The sequence below is a fragment of the Hemicordylus capensis genome, chromosome 4, assembly GCF_027244095.1.
Source record: "Hemicordylus capensis ecotype Gifberg chromosome 4, rHemCap1.1.pri, whole genome shotgun sequence".
Classification (NCBI taxonomy): domain Eukaryota; kingdom Metazoa; phylum Chordata; class Lepidosauria; order Squamata; family Cordylidae; genus Hemicordylus; species Hemicordylus capensis.
The window spans coordinates 176,761,949-176,777,114 of NC_069660.1; the positions used below are offsets into that span (position 1 = coordinate 176,761,949).

The 15,166-nt window shown below is 46.3% G+C and overlaps 1 long non-coding RNA gene across 1 annotated transcript; it reads left to right on the plus strand.

Moving 5' to 3' along the window:
• The first annotated feature begins 6,040 nt into the window (after positions 1 to 6,040).
• LOC128325110 (uncharacterized) lies at positions 6,041 to 11,220 on the plus strand. Its single transcript, XR_008307264.1, has 3 exons — positions 6,041 to 6,156; positions 9,605 to 9,667; positions 10,638 to 11,220. It is a non-coding gene; the product is annotated as an uncharacterized LOC128325110 (long non-coding RNA).
• Positions 11,221 to 15,166: the final 3,946 nt, after the last annotated feature.

The window sequence follows — 15,166 nt, forward strand, 5'->3', positions numbered from 1 at the left end:
AGCCTTTGTCTTCCCCTGATTGAGAAGATCTATTTAAATCTTTTTAAAACAAAACAGAAGTGTACCTATGGGCAGCTCCTAGCAAGTTTATGTTTTTATTACATTTTACCTCACCTTTTCTCCAGCATGGAGCTCAAAACAGCATACTGTGAAGTCTATCTATCTATCTATCTATCTATCTATCTATCTATCTATCTATCTATATCTTGGCAGTGTATATAATCCAAATTACAATATAAAAATTAAAAAAAAAACAATTAAACAGAGTAAGACAATTAAACAGTTAACGATTAGTTTTAATTAAAAGCCTGATAAAACAGGTGTGTCTTAAGAGTCTTTTAACAAGCAATCAGAAATGGAGAAACTCTTATTTTGACAGAGAGTGCATTCCAAAGCCCTGGGGCCGCCACAGAGAAGGCCCGATCACAAGTTGCTACCAAACAAGCCGTGGCAACCATAAACAGACCTCCCCAGATGATCTTAATAGGCGTTCTCTTAAGTATCCTGGATCTAAGTAGTTCAGGGCTTTATAAGTAATAACAAACACTTTGTATTTCTCTTGGAAACATATCGGCAGCCTATGCAATTCTTTAAAAATTGGTGTAATATGGTCTCTCAGAGACCAGTCTGGCTGCCACATTCTGTACCAGTTGTAGTTTCTGGACTATGTACAAAGGCACCTCCACATAGAGTGGATTACAGTAGTCAAGCCTGGAGGTTACCAGGAGCATTGATCTTTCAGGGGGAGTGTGACCCCATTCAGAATAGGCAGATCTAAACCATCTCTCAGGTCTTGACCCCCTCCCCCCAAATCAGTACCTCCATCTTATTTGGATTCAACTTCAGTTTGATAACCCTTATCCAAGCCATTGCTGCCTCCAGGCAGGCATTTAGGGAAGTCATGCCATTGCCTAATGAAGGTGACAGGGTGAAATAGATCTGGGTGTGTCATCAACTTATTGCTAACACCCTGAAGCAAATATACTGATGATCTCTCCTAGCGATTTCGTGTGGATGTTAAAGAGCATTGGAGACAATATGGAGCCTTGTGGAACTCCATTAGTTCTTGCTTTGCAGAACAGCATTCTTCAAGCAACACCATCTGGAATCTACCAGAGAGATAGGAATGGAACCACTGTAAAACAGTGTCACCTAATCCCACCTCCCCCAGGAGAGGTTGATGGTATCGAAAGTCTCCAGGAGATCCAAAAGGATCAGCAGAGTGACACTCCCTCTGTCAGTACCTAATTGGAGATGATCCATCAGGCCAACCCCATAGCCCGTTCGAAAGCCAGTTTGAAATGGGTTTAGAAAATCAGTTTCCTCCACAACTGCCTGGAGCTGAGAGGCCACCACCCTCTTAATCACCTAGCCCAACCATGGGAGATTAGAGATGAACTTATAGTTGCCCCACTCTCAGTAGTCCAATGTAGTTCCCCCCCCCAAAAAAATATGGTCTAATGAAAGCCTCCTTAAGTCAAGGAGGCATCCTACCCTTCCTCAGAGAAGCATTAATATTGTTTACCTGATCCTCTCTGATAATCTGATTGTTAGATAAAATAAACCAAGTTGGGCAAGGGTCAAGAGAGCAGGTGGTGGGACACACAGCTTGAAATAGCTTGTCCACATCCTCAGGAGTCACAAACTGAAAGTGATCCAGTCTGACTACATTAGAGGAGTTGATGGATACCTCCATAACAGATTCTGCCCTAATTGTTCGGCCTGAATATGAGAGATTTTGTTCTTTTAAAAAAATCATTAAAAGGGTCACAGTGGGTCACACCTCCCTCAGGAGAGGTTGATGGTATAAAAAGCCTCCAAGAGATCCAAAAGATCTCTTTGATCTCTTTGACAACATTACAAAAAGATCTCTTTGACAACATTATGTGTTGTCAAGTTGCAACAGAACTTGACAGCATTATGTGTTACGAAAGGGTTACAGTCAGAGAGTAGTAGGGAGATGTAGAATTGGCCTATGTGGCCTGGCAATCTAGTAAATAGTGGGAGAATAAGGATATTGTGGATGTCTCTTTAAAATAGGCAGTGAAGAAGGAGGTAGGGATGTGCACAGAACCAGTTCAGGGGCCCTTTATGGGCCTCCAAACCGTTTCGAAGAACTGGCTGTTCTGCTGGTTCGAAGGCGGTGGGGGTGCCGCTTTAAGAGCGGTGGAGGGTGCACTTACCCCTCCCGCCGCTTTTCCACTGCTGGAAAAGTCCTTTGTTTAGAAAGCTAAATGGGGCAGCAGCGTACCTCCCTGCCTCCCCATTACCCTCTTTGGCCAGATATGGCTGGAAGTCCCTGATGCGCCTGTGCGTGCTGGCATGAGCACGTGTGTGCATCGGTGCACACAAGTGTGTTGGGGACCTCCGGCCAATGGGGGCAATGGGGTGGCAGGGAAGTATGCTGCCGCCCTGGTTAGCTTTCTAAACAAAGGACACCGGCAGGGGGAAAGTGGTGGGAGGGGTAAGTCCACCCTCCCCTGCTCTTAAAGCGGCACCCCACTGCCCCTCTGTGGTCCCATGCACATCCCTACAAGGAGGTGCTCAGTGATTTCAACTTGCCTGGAGTCGCAGGGGCACAGACATTCCAAGAAGGGGATCTTCTTCCTGTATCTTCTGTCTAACACAGCCAAAGGGAGGGCACCACAACAAGCCAGAGGTGAAGGCCCTTCTGTGGTTAGGGGCTTCTAGCAAGCTTTCCTGCTTCTGCTTGTATTTTTAATGGGGGTTTTTTTTGTGTGTTTTTAATGGGTTTTATTGTATAAATGATTTTAAGGTTTTAAATGTGATTTGTATGGAATTTTCCTGTATTTTAACTCTAGTAAATTGCCTTAGGATGTCTTAGGAAAGACAGTATAAAAATTGAATGAACAACAAACAAACAAACAAGATACACAGCAGGAGTTGCTATATATCTTATTCAGTGATAAGGAATTTCAGGACCCTGCCTAAGTCATTTTGGTGCACTGCATCCATTATGTGCTGTTTAAAGAGTGTTCTGGCTTGTTCGTAACCAATGGAAAGTAAGTGGGAACTGATGGTATTTTCACCAACAGAGTTCATTTCCATGGGGATTGGTAGCCATTCTGGAGAGTTATCGGGGCTAGGCCCATTGGGAAGTATGATAGTCTTAACTAGTAATTGAGTATAGTCATACTCTAGCCTTCACTTTCACCAGGCCTGCCTCCAGTTGTAGACTGGAGTTAGAGACTCGATGGGGTACTTGAAATACTGCTTTTAGGAATTTGGATTGGACAAGCTCCAGAGGAACGAAGCTGGAAAAGGGGCCCAGCTGAGCACCATAGAAAAGTTGCGCCATCAACTTAACTTCAAATAGTTTAAGGGCTGAAGGTATGTAATGACCAACTTTTGTTCAAAAGAATTTTAGGATGGCCACAGTGCTCCTCTGCTCTGGGTTCCTTGAAGGAGGATTGGAATATAAAGTCCCTTCAGCATTATAGATGCTTGTGCCTTGAGGCTTCAGCTGCATTGCATTCATGGGGTTGTGTGTGCCTCATTACTGCATCCGACAGATTTTTGTTTAAACATCTCACACCTAGGCTGTGAACCTTGAGAGGTTTTGATTAGGGGTGTGCTCAAATCAAGATCTACGATTTGATTTGGGGTCAAATCGATTGCAGACCCCCTAATTGATTCACCAAAAGCATTGATTCATCAAAAGCATTGGCAGACCAGCTTTCCTGGTTTTCTGGGGAGAGCTGGTCTACCAATTGGGATTGGTGGGTAGACTAACCCTCTGCTTAGGACCTGGTGTGTCAACCCATCTTGGAGAGCTGGTCTACCTGCTGATCCCAATTGGTAGACTAGCTCTCCCTGGAAAGAAGTGCCATTTTGAGGCCTGTTTCCCCAGAAAAATAGGCCTCAAAATGGCACACAAATTGATTTGAATTGAATTGGAGTTGATTCTATTCTACCCCAAATCTGGCCTTTTGTTTTCAGGGTGATTTGATTTGGAATAGAATTGTCAAATCACCCCCTATTCAACCCAAATCGATTCATGGGCAAATAAATTTGCACATCCCTAGTTCTGATACAATTAAAGGGTTGTTATGTCTATAATAAATAGCCATGTCTGAGACCTGTGGCTTCCTTCTGAAAGTAAAACCTGTGTCTCTTATTTTCATTAGTCAGCATTATCCAATGAATATTTTGGCTTTTTTGCCCAGAGGTATTTTACAAGATATGGGGTTTGTCTCAAGAATTATGTTGCCATATTGATCACAGAGCATAGATGATAACTATATATATAATTATCTAAAGCGTACCTGTGGCTAATCCCATGTGTGGAAGTTCTCGCGGGAGTTCGTGAGCAGAAGCACCATAGTGATTGGGCAGTGGGGATTCCATATGCATATAGGGATGAGGAGCCTGTGATGGTTATGGTCAGTTGGAATGCAACTGTTACTGAAGATATTCTTGATTGTAGAGGAGAGGATAGATAGATAGATAGATAGATAGATAGATAGATAGATAGATAGATAGATAGATAATGGGCAGGGGTCTGTGAAGAGAGGGGTCGTGAGGGAGGAAATAGCCCCTTCAGGAGAAGGAGGCTGCCATTGTGTGAATTAGATGAGGAAATAAAGTGAACAAGATCTGTTAACTCAGAAAGGGAGAGAATGAGAAAGAGAGAAAGAAAGAAGAAAAGAAGGGAGGGGAAGAAAGACAGGGGAAGAGCAAGTGGAGGAGAGAGAAAGGGAGAAAAAGAAGGGAGGGGGAAAGAGAAAGAAGGAAGGGTGAAGAATGAGCCCGAGCCTGTCAGCAGCCTGAGGGGAATGAGTGGCCATGGCGGTGGGGGCAGGCAGCAGCAAGGAAGGGCCCAGTCAACCACTGCTGCTGTTTGGGGCTACCGAGGATATTGGCAGAGGGAGGCAGGAAGACAAGGAACAGGTCCAGGCCTGTTAGCAGCCTGAGGGGAACGAGTGGCCATGGCGGTAGCGGCAGTGAAGAAGGGCCCAGTCAACCGCTGCTGCTGCTGCTCCTGTTGGGAGGAGCAGGAGCGGGGCTCAGGTGAGGGTGAGGAGGTCCTTGGGGATAGGAGATTGCAGCTTGGCCAATAGGCAACAGCAGTGCTGGAGCTGCAACAAAGAGGGATGAGGGCGATGGAGTAAAGGGATGGAGGAGTGACCAAGAAGGGCGAGGGGGATGAAAGCAACAGGATAGAAGAGGAGGGGCAGAAGTGTGGCTCAGGTGAGAGTGGAGAGATCTCTGAGGTGAGGGGGCTGTGGCAGGAGGGAGCAATCAAGTACTAGTGTGCAGATGCTCTCTCTCTCTCTCTCTCTCTCTCTCTCTCTGTATATATATATGGTGTACCCATCACTAATCCCATGCGTGGCAGCTCTCACGAGAGTTTGCAAGCAGCTGCAGGCAGTGGGCAAAGGAAATAAGGTGGGGGTGGGTGGGAGCAGGGAAAGTGCCCAGACAGCCCAGGTACCGATAACTACAGTGGGTGGGAGAAAAGAAACTGCTGCCCTGCTGCCATGCCTGCATAGTGCTGCCCGAGGAGACCGACCAAGCAGGCGGCAGAGAGGACGGTGCAGCCTCCCTCTCCGAGCCTGCATGCTGGCCAAATATTAGGTCGGGCGGCACTGGGGCCAAATGAAGCCTCTCTGCACCTGCGCAGAGAGGTATGAAGAACGGCCAAGCAGGCAGCAGAGAGGGTGGCACAGCCTCCCTCTCTGGGCCTGCTTACCCGCCATTTGGCTGGGGGAACTAGAGATGCAGACGCTCTGCACCCCGCCCAGCTAGTCTCTATAGTCTCTATACATAATTCTCTAAGGTATACCTGTGGCTAATCCTATGTGTGGCAGCTCTCGCAAGAGTTTGCGAGCAGAAACAGCATGGTGATTGGGCAATGGGGATTCCATATGCAGATAGGGAGGAGGAGCCTGTGAGAGAAGAAGCACCATGGTGATTGGGTAGCGGGGATTCCATATGCAGATAGGGAAGAGGAGCCTGTGATGGTTATGGTCAGTTGGAATACAACTGTTACTGAAGATGTTCTTGATTGTAGAGGAGCAGAAGATAGATAGATAGATAATGGGCAGAGGTCTGTGAAGAGAGGGGTCGTGAGGGAGGAAAGAGCCTCTTCAGGAGAAGGAGGCTGCCACTGTGTGAATTAGATGAGGAAATAAGGTGAACAAAATCTGTTAACTCAGAAAGGGAGAGAATGAGAAAGAGAGAATGAAAGAAAAAAAGAAGGGAAGGGGGAAAGACAGGGGAAGAGCAAGTGGATGAGAGAGAACGAGAGAAAAAGAAGGGAGGGAAAGAGAGAAAGAAGGAAGGGCAAGGAAGGGGCCTGAGCTTGTCAGCAGCCTGAGGGGAACGAGTGGCTATGGCGGTGGTGACAGCAAGGAATCACCCAGTCAACCACTGCTGCTGTTTGGGGCTACCAAGGCCATTAGCGGAGGGATGTAGGCAGGCAAAGAACAGGCCCGGGCCTGTCAGCGGCCTGAGGGGAATGAGTGGCCATGGCAGTGGCAGCAGTTTGGGCCCCGTCAACCACTGCTGCTGCTGCTCCTGTGGACTGAGCGGGGCTCCGGTGAGGGTGGGAAGGTCTCTGGAGATAGGGGGCTGCAGCTTGGCCAATAGGCACACAACCAGGGCTGTCCTTAGGGCATGGCAAGCAGGGTGACTGCCCCGAGCTCTGCTCTTTTAATCCTCATTAGAATTAACTGGAAGGGGGTGGCAGCGAGGAAGGGCCCGTCCAACCATCGCCGCTGTTTGGAGCTACAGAGTCCATTGGCGGAGGGAGGCAGGCAGACAAGGGACAGGCCCAAGCCCGTCAGAGTCCAGAGGGGAACAAGCAGCCATGGCTGCAGCAATGAGGAAGGGCCTGGTCAACTGCTTCTGCTGCTACTCCTGCAGGGAGGAGTAGGAGCGGGGCTCAGGTGAGGAGGTCTCTGGGGTTAGGGGGCTGCGTCTAGGCCAATAGGCAACGCTGCAGCTGTAGCCAAGAGGAGTGAGGGGGTGGAAGCAATGGGATGGAGGAGGAGGAGAAGCAGGATCACAGCTCAGGTGAGGGTGGAGAGAACTCTGAGGGGGTGGGGGCTGTGGCGGGGGTTGAGGGAAGCAATGAAGTACTAGCATGCAGATGCTCTCTGTGGGTTAAGCTAGTATAGAATACTTTCCTAGGGATAATTTGAGATCTAGTATCAGGAGGTAAAGTCCTCGTCTATGTAGTTTGCTTGACATACATGACAAGATAATTTCGATAAGATTTCTAATCATAGCAAGTTGTTTTTGGTATCCTTTAAGCAAGGTTCTGCTGCCAGCCCGAGTCCTGTGATGGATGGACAGATGGTCAGACTCCATATAAGGCAGCTTCAGATGTTCCTATCTCCATTTGTTCAAGCAGATTTTGTGAATGTGCCTATTCCCTCCTCCTCTGTTATTTATCTACTGTCTTGACTTTTACCCTATTTTAATTGTCTTATGTTTTATTGTTTCATTTGTACATTTTGAACCTTTTTTTTTTGGAAAATTGTATATTAACAAAAAAGGAAGTTAGTATTTTGCCTTCCTGGCAGTGTATTTTACATGGCTTTTTTGCCCATAAATTTGCTCAGAAAGTATAATAATTTCTTTTCTTTTCTTTTCTTTTCTAAGGTAATAGCAGACAATTCGTCACTAAAAAAAAAAAAAAGGCATCCGAGCAATAAAGGGAATGCAGAGCAGATTGCTCAGGGTGATCTATCAGATACAGAGAAACTTGAAAGGTCAAGTGTATTATTATTGTGTAACACCTTAAGTGGCGTAGCGGGGAAGTGCTTGACTAACAAGCAGAAGGTTGCTGGTTCAAATCCCCACTGGTACGCAGCAGCAATATAGGAAGATGTCTCATACTGCGCGGGAGGCGGCAATGGTAAACCCCTCCTGTATGCGGAGGCGGCAATGGTAAACCCCTCTACCAAAGAAAACCACAGGGCTCTGTGGGCGCCAGGAGTCAAAATTGACTTGGCAGCATATTTTACCTTTAGCTAATAATATTATTGTGAAATAATAACTATTATTCTATAATAATAATATTATAGTGTCCTCAGAGGAAGGTGTAAACATAAATAAAAATAAAATTAACTATTGCTTATTATCATTACTTGATAATTTCAAAATGCATAATAAACATTGTTTTTGCATATAATCATAATATTTTTGAAAGGATGCATATAATAAATTATCTTGTCCTCACAAGGAGACTCGGTGGCGATGGATGCTGTTGCTCAGTGTCTGAGGGGAGACTGGCTGAGGGGCTGAGGGGAGTTGGCTGGCTGAGGGGGTGGTGGCGGAGACGGGGTGGGGTGGGGGTAGGAGACTGGGTGAGGGGGTGAGCGAGCAGTAAAGTCCTAGAGCACAGATGCCTTGCGCAGGATAAGCTAGTAATTTATTATTATATGCATGATTGCATACAATTTTAAATGGGAGGGGACTGTAGATGGACCAGGGACTGTGAGCCAAGGCCACTGATCTTTTAAGGACCTAGCAATGCCCCTGTTCTCCAGAATGATCTCTCAAACATTCTTCATGCTCTGGTATCTGGTATTCAGCTGGTATCCTGAACTATTAGCTTTAAAAAGCAGCCGCATTCCTGACCACAAACTCATTACAATACATTAAGGTACATTCACACCCAGTTCAAAAACAAAGGACTTGGTTTATCAGATTTGGAGAGTGTATTCGCCATTCCTCCCAAGACACCTCCTGAATTTCTCTAGAAGTAGTGCTTCTCTCCTACTAGCAGACCTAACAGATGGTTCTCTCTTGATTGTTCAACCATGTAAAGTAAAGTTGTGCTGTCAAGTTGGTGAGACCACAGAGCCCTGTGGTTTTCTTTGGTAGAATACAGGAGGGGTTTAGCATTGCCTCCTCCTGTGCAGTATAAGATGATGCCTTTCAGCATCTTCCTATATCTCTGCTGCCCGATATAGGTGTTTCCCATATTCTTATATTCTGGGAAACATACGAGCAGGGATTCAAACCAGCAACCTCTTGCTCCCTAGGCGAGTTATTTCCCGGCTGTGCCATTAGGTACCTCTCTCCAAAATGCTCTCATTCCTAAGCTGGGCCTGCTTCTTCCTTGGCTGATGTGAACATTCCAATATGGGTTCAGGTCAGGCCATTACATACACAGTCTCTGTGTATGGTGGCAAGTCTCTCAAAGGCTGAGATCACATCAGGAACCCATGCCACCTGGCACCTTCACATCTTAGGCTACAGTCCTAAGCACTCTTGCTTGAAAGTCCAGCTCATCTGAGATCAGTGGGACACTCCCAGTCATGTGCTTAAGACCCAGGGCCAGCTTTTTCATGAAATGTGATCACTTGCTCACCTTAACTGGTAAGGCATTCCAGTTGTTGTGCAAGATGTTTTTATCAAAACTGGCATTTGTTGGACACGGAGAGGAAGGGAGAGGGAGGGATGGGGTAGGATTATTATAAATAATATAATTATTATATAATAATAATATATAATAATATATAATATAATTTATAATTATTATAAATAATAGAGTTGCCTGCTCTGAGTCCTCAGAATGAAGCAGGCTATAAATTCAGGTAAATAAATTAACATTCTTTCTCTTTTCCAGAATCTCCGTGATGAGAAGCCTCCATGCCAATGAAATAACCATCTTTTGTTTCAGGAATCATAGGTACAGATTACAAGAAAAATGTGCCCTCCTTCAAACACCCCACCCCCCCAAGCCAGAGATGCTCTTACCCCTGGACTTCAGGGCCGAAGTCCAGGGCCTCCACACAGCCCCTGGGCCCCCCAAATCCTCTTTAGTCTGTCCTGGTGGTGTGGTTGCCTAGCAGAGCATGATGATGCTTAATTTGCAGGGGAGGGGGCCCTCCAAAGGCCTTTAGGTCTAGGCTCCAAAATTACCTAGGTGCACCTCTGCCCAAAGCAAACAGTTTATACACATAGTCTTAAAACACCAGCACACACACACACTGGTGCAAACACATTTCAAATAATCTCACTTGCACCATTGATTGTCTGCATAATGCACTATTATGCAGACAATCAGTGGCACAAGTGATATTATTTTAAAAGTTCTCAAAAGAAATCCCAGTGGGTATGTTTCTTCTCTGCAAAATTATGGCTCATACAAGTCTCCAGTCCTAAAGTCCTAGTAGCTATAGAATCTAATACTAATACCTAGTATAGTTCGATGAAGTTTTCATTGTTAGAAAGAATGTCAAACACTTTGTCAATCTATTTGTCCTAAAAATTCAGAAGCTAGAAAGTAATTTTTTTAAATGGAATTGTTATCCCCGCCCCCTGTCCACCCCCAACAGCCTTATGACTTTAGGGTCTGGCTAATCATTTGGAGTATATCTAATCTCTTGGATTGTCCCAATATGATACTAGTTCTACAAGCCTAAAACAGCTTTATTTCCAGGGGGTGGGGAATCCCTACCCTAGGACTGCACACTAAAGTCACAAATGTGTGTGTGTGTGTGTGTGTGTGAGAGAGAGAGAGAGATTGAACGTGGTGGTAGCCATGGTGACTGACCTGTATTAATAACATTGCTTGCTATAAGGAGCAATTTTTAAAAGTAACCTCACCAAATGCTCTTAAAATCTCTCTCCCTCTCCCTGGAATGTCTCACTGACAGATTTGGTAAAGCTGTGTCTGGATTTGTACCTCTTCAGTAAAAGGTCACATATACCCTGCATCATCCCTCCCCAAATCCCACCCCCCAACAGAAGACTAACAGGTCCGGGAGAAGAGTGCACGAAATGCTTTGTACGAGGTGCAAGCCAATCAATCATCCACCTGAGCACTCTGAAGTGATACAGCCTGGACACATATTTACCTTCTCAGGCAGGTCTGTATCTTTACCCTCTACGGAGACTTCCGCCCCCCGCCCACCTCTCCTCCGTTCTCTAGTGTTTCCGGACCAGGTGCCCTTACAGGAGCGTCTGCAGGCATCCTTGATTTGTAAGCAAGTCCCACTTTTGGATGCCGTGGCGATTACAGCCGTGCACCGCGATCTGATTATGCCTAATGACTCATCCGTCAAAAATACTAGTAGCAGGAATTCTTTTCATCTGTGCTCTCAAGGTGTCCTCCATCTCCATTGACTCTCACACACCGCTGTCCGCTGAGGCCGAAATGCGAGACTGTTGGGATGCTCCATTAAGCTGTCGTTGTGTCGCATCACAGCACGAGAAGTCGCTACACTTGTGCGGAGCCTGTTGGTGACTGAGTGAGGGGAACCTCAAGCCAGGAGGGGCGGGGGGGGGGTGAGGGGAAGAAGAGGCGCCTCTTTCTGAGAATGAAATACAACTGCTGGTATTTCATTTTTTTCTACCCAATCCCTTACTCCGCCCCAAACTCTTGTCTCTTTTGAAATCTTTGCTCTCTATCCGGGATATTTAAAGAGGATTCGATTCCGATTTTGAAGAAATCTATTCCTATAAAATCTATTCCTGTAAATAGAAATCAATTAATTTGCGCCTACCTCACAAATAAACAGACTTAACAGACTGGCCCTAACCATGTTCGTCTACTCAGAGGGAAGTCTCAGTGGTTCAATGAGACTTACTTCCCAATAAGTTTACTCTCTTGAAGTAAACCCTTCTGAAATCCGTGAGGATTTACTTCTGAGCAAATAGGACCACCAAGCTGCAGCTCAGAAGCCATTCGACGAGTCTGACCCCCACCTCTCCAGCCATCTCAAACAACAGCCGAGTCAAGGCCGTTATCCCCCCGTCTAGAGCCCTCGCGTCGTGTGAATGCATTGATTGCAGGGGCGTGACTACTATTAGGCAAGGGGAGGCGGCTGCCTCGGCCCCCACGCCTCGAGGGGCCCCCCAGAGGCAAGTCACATGTGAAGTGTGTATATCAGTGAGGGGCCCATTTTAAAATTTTGTCTCTGGGCCCACTCCAGACTTGTTAGGCCCCTGATTGATTGCCATCACATGCTATCATCATCACATAATACCAAGGCAGCTACGTCTGGCAACCCATTTTAGACAAGGGAAGGCATCGGATTCATTATGGCTCTCAAAGCACTACCCAGTTCCACAGCTGTTACGCTTGCGCGCTCTGTCTCCCTCTCCGTCGGAACAAGACTGTAGGTTCTTCGGGGCAGGGATGCGATTCTGCAAAGTGTTGTGTACACTGGATGAAACATCAATCGGAGGAATCCAACAACAACAACTCAGGAGTCCAAACGGTTGGATCCAGTATTTCGACTTAGACTTAGCTATTCAGAACTGAAAACTGGAGGAGAGAGAGAGAAGACGACCTGGCAGTCTCTGGCTGGGCTGGGTCAAACAAATGCAGCGCACAGGAGAGCCGTGCGTGTGGGATCAGACGAAAGATCCATCCAGTCTAGCGTTCTGTTTCGAAGGGTGGTGGATCAGAAGTTTCCTGAAGGCTTACAAGCGGGGCCTGAAGGCGATGGCCGATCCTTGCAGTTTGTCCACGGCGCTTAATATTCAGAAGTAATAGTAACGGAGCAAAGCGGAGCATTTTAAAGTGGCGATTCTCTTCTATATCAGGGGGAGAGCAACTGGCCCTCGCCAGCTGTAGCTCAACATCCCTGCAGTGGTTGTTGCTGGTGTCTACCTTATGTTTCTTTATAGATTGTGAGCCCTTTGGGGACAGGAAGCCATTGTGTTTATTTATTTGTCTATGTAAATAACTTTGATAACTTTTGTTGAAAAGCAAGATATTAGTATTCCATGTAGTAGTGGTAGTAGTAGCAGAAGAAGAACATGAAGGCTCCATTTAGTTGTCACGGCTAATAGCCATTGAAAGACCAGGCATATGAACTTTTATAATTCTCTTTTAAAGCCATCTAAACCAAAGGTCATCATCCCAACTTGTAGCAGTGAGTTCCGTAGGTTGATTTTGCATTGTATGGAGAATTAGCTTCTTCGCTCTGTGCACAATCTACTGCCCACCAAAGAGGAGGAAAGTAGTTATTGTCCCTTTCTCTCTCCCAGCTTCGTGCAGATCGAGGAAAAGGCTATACCCTATGTCCCTCGTCGCCTGGTAAGCCGTGGCTTTCCCATTCGTGATTTGATGGAATCACTTTGAACCTGCACTTGCTTTTTGTCTTCACACCTTTTGTTGGTGGTTCGTTTCACAGTTACTTAATTACTTCCTTGCCTGAAAATACAGGAAAGCTTTGAATATCTTATCCGTGCACTTCTTTTTTAGATGACATCATCATCTATTCGGATTATACTGTCAGAGTGGTGTAGGATTTAGGATGTGAGGCTAGGACTGGAGCGTCTGAGATCCAGCCGTGAAGCCCATTGGGCAGCCTTGGCCCAGGTATCTTTCAAACTGCCCCTCCCCTTTTAAATTAAAGCACTTATAAAAATAAGTAGATAGATAATACTGGAGCTATCAGTCCATCAGGGTCGGACACCACCACTAACCCAAGGGAGGCGGAAGGCTTCAAAAAGCAGATTCGGGGTATCATGAAAAGGCAGCAAATTATACTTACCTAAATATCGTTTCCCTCCATCAAAGGATCTTGAGACTGGCCTTCAGAAGCCAATGGCCAGAAGCTCTGGATCCACCGGCGACGACTGCAAATTATTATCCTGCTTGTTACTGGTATACCACGTCTCAAAACAAGTTCTCAAAGCGGTTTATATAGAGGGGGGAGGGGGAAAGATGTTTCCCTGTCTCCAAGGGGCTCACAGTCTAAAACGAAGAACAAAGGTAGACCGCAGCAACAGCCACTGGAGAGGGACGCTGTGCGGGCGTTGAAAGAGGGACAGCTGCTCTCTCCCTAGCCTGCTATGTCTAAGAGAGTCACCACTTTGCTAAAGGCATGCTCGGTATGCCAGAGTGTAGGTACTTCTGTGGAAGAACTGCATCTCCCCGCCTCCCTTGCAGGAGAGTTAATTGCTTTAAAGAAAAGCGCTCGGCCCTCCTTTAGTCGGTCGTGAACTTGCTCAGGGCTACTACGGGTTACGACTTACGCAGAGACGGTTGCGCTCTCTGCACTTGCTGAAAACGGCTCTCTCCACGCACAGAGCTTGCAGATATGACAGTTCTTCTTCCCACAAGTGCAAATGTCTTTCTCCTCCAGACTGAGGTCCCGTAATGCACGCCACAGTGCGAGCAAGGACCGTGGAACTCAGTGCCACTAACCCGGGTCAACCTGAAAAGGCTCAAGCTGCAAGGGAAGTAAGTTCCGCCGACTGGAATCGGAAAAGTAGTTCTAACTCGATGGCACATTTACACCAAGACAGAGAGAGAAGTTTTATTCTCCTCTCATCCTCTGTATGATGAATAAGCTGGAATGCGTGCTAATAAGGAAAAGATGCTTGCTCGATGGTTTTTGGTGACTGGTGTCTACTAGCTACGACGCACTTGGGGGCCCTGCTGTCTGAAGAGGGAGAGTTTGAGTTGGAATGTGGCCAGCGAAGGAGACCGACCGACTTCTCAGTTTTACAGCTGGCTGAAGGCTCTTTTCGCTCTCGCTCTCTGTTTTTTTTGTTTTTTGTTTTTGGTGCTTTGCGAAGAAGTTGAACCCGTGGATAGATTAGAATGGCCTCTTCCAGTGCTTCCCCATGCTGAACGTGTATATTTGTAAATAAATGGAGATCTCGTAGAGCGCCCTGCATCTCCAGCACCCTCTCCTTCAAAGGATACTGACAAGGTAGCAGTTGAGCTGCCCCTTGTATGTCCGAGAAGTTTTGCAGCGCCTTTAACTCCATCTTGTTGGTAGCCAGTTCGCCCAAGGAGAAGCAGCAGATCAAAGAGGAGTGCAACTGTTTCTGCAGGTTCTTAGACGGCAGATTTCAAAAGCACTTCGTTGCCCAATAGGGAAACCTGATAGTAATTATTACCCTGATGGTAATTCGCTGGATTATTTCCAGGCACCCCTAAACCTGATGGGAATCGCTAGAGGAAGCAAGAGCTAGTGCGTCCTCGGTCCTAAGCATGGCACACGAAACTGGAGGGGAAACTATGCTTTCCCTAAAGATTCCGTATAGTCTTCTCTCTCAAAAGGATTTTATTGCATATTATAGAAAAGATAAGTACGTTTTCATTTGTCAGAGTATAAACAGGTTTATAAGAATTGCCCCGCTCCGGCCAGTATTGCTGTTTGTAAAGTTCACGACTACACCCTACTCTCTTTGATTTTAGGGAGAGACTGAAAATCACGAG